Source organism: Canis lupus, chromosome 13, assembly GCF_011100685.1.
Source record: "Canis lupus familiaris isolate Mischka breed German Shepherd chromosome 13, alternate assembly UU_Cfam_GSD_1.0, whole genome shotgun sequence".
NCBI classification, from domain to species: Eukaryota; Metazoa; Chordata; class Mammalia; order Carnivora; family Canidae; genus Canis; species Canis lupus.
Genome location: NC_049234.1, coordinates 32,621,529 through 32,623,642, shown reverse-complemented (window position 1 = coordinate 32,623,642; position 2,114 = coordinate 32,621,529).

The window sequence follows — 2,114 nt, the reverse complement described above, 5'->3', positions numbered from 1 at the left end:
TTCACCCCTCAGAATGTCAATCTCTTATTAAATCAAAAAAACCTTGCAATATAATTTCCTTGTTGTTTTACCTTCCCACAGAGACATTGTCATATCATTTTTTTTCCATGGGAAAGAATGAAAAACACACATTGGGTCTTCTTGACAGTATTAGAAAGAGATAGTGAGACATTTATGTTTATTGAATTCAAGGTATTTACCAGAGTATGTACAGGAACATGTTCTTATTCTCTATACAAGAATATTGTACAGAGATTAGAAGCAGTGTGACATAGTTATAAAAAAAAACAACTTTGGGGGTCTAAAGGATCTCAGTTTGAAACTAAATGGTGCCTCTAACCAATTATGAAGCTTTGAAAAGGGATTCAACTTCTCTGAGGCCATGTGGCTAACTGGTAAAAAGAATCTAGTAGTAACATACACTTCCATGAATATGTAAGAGCATTAAAGGAAATAAATGCAAGTGAGGAATTTAGAAGAAGCCTAGAGTGTAATAGAGAATCAGTAGCTCTACTGTCCACACTCCTTATGACATGCCCAGGAGGTGAATGGTTTCAAAAACATTGTGTGGATAAAAATTCTAAAACTTAAAAAAATACCAAATAAAGAACATGAAAATAAATGCAAATATGAAGATTAATGAATAGACAATAAAAAAAAAACAAACACCAATAAAAAATAAATCTATAAGAAAAAAAGAAAGAAAGAAAACCAAAATATGGCTCTTCCAAAAGATCAATCAATGGATCAAGAATCTGGTTAGACTTATAAAACAAAAATAGCGGTCAAACATTACCAACGTCAGGAATTAAAGAGCATTTATATCTATAGCAGCATCTACAGAAAGAAAACAAGAAGGAAATTAATGAAATAGTACAACTTGTAATGAGAAAGATAGGAAGTCAAATTTTTTTCAAGAATATAGATATAGTAATGATGCCCCTTGTCATCAAAAAGAGTTGGTTTAGAGGAGGCAAAATGTTAGAACATATATGGAGATAACAAAAATCTATCCATCTTTACATTCAACTATCCACCCATCCAACCATCCAACCATCCATCCATCCATCCATCCATCCATCCATCCATCCACCCATCCAACCATTCATTCATTTTATTCAACTCTTAACATGTGAGACATTTGCTAGAAAGAGGGTAGAGACTTAATGACAAGAAAGGCTTCCTACCTTCTTCTTGAAGCTCCCATTACAGAAAGGAAGGTCAGGGTGTGAGCATATCACAGTGAAGTCACAATAAAGTAGTAAGTGCAGTAAGGTCAGTGATAAAAATAGGTATCACGTGCCTACATAAAAACATGGACTACAAGAGCTCTACCCATGCTAGGAGAGGAGAGGGGGAGCTGAGGCAGGGACATTTTTCCACGAGTTTTGAATTCTTTACTTGGCTTATATGCAAAGATAGAGAAACCAAAATAATAATAATGCTGATAAAGAAAATGAAACTAAGTATTTGTGTCAGATTCCAGGTTGCTGTGCAATGTCTTCCCAGTCACCTCATTCTTTCATTGGTGTTATTTGCTGGGATGAGATTGGATATCTTCCAGCAGCAGTGAAATGGAACAGCATGAGATTCATATTTTGGAAGGAAAAGCTACTGCAGAGCCTACAGAGACAGGGGCCTTTCCACCTGAGCCATCTGGATGATATAATTCCAGATAATGTGCTGTTACTTCATTTGAAGTTTCTTGTTATACATATACACACATATTTTGCTCAGGAGAATCTCATTGAAAGTGAACAAGTTCCAACAAGTCCTCAGTCTAATGGTTTGTAGTAACCCTAATCATCTCAGAGCACCATCACAAACATGCAAAAGGCACTGGAACAATCATGCTCATTTGAGCTGTGCTACGTAGTTCCTTTAAAATTGGTTGGTAAGAATGGTGAGAAAGAAGGTGGAGGGGGAAAGTGACAGTCATGTGTCAGAACACAGAGATATCAGTCAAGGGTCTCATAATACTCTCACGTCTGAGTCACAGAAATGCAGAATATTTAACTCTTGGCTAATTTAACCAAAGTGTTCAAATAAATCTAGTGCCATTTCATTTTTTCATTTTAAGATAAATATTGAAAACATGATTCATTAATCTGTCA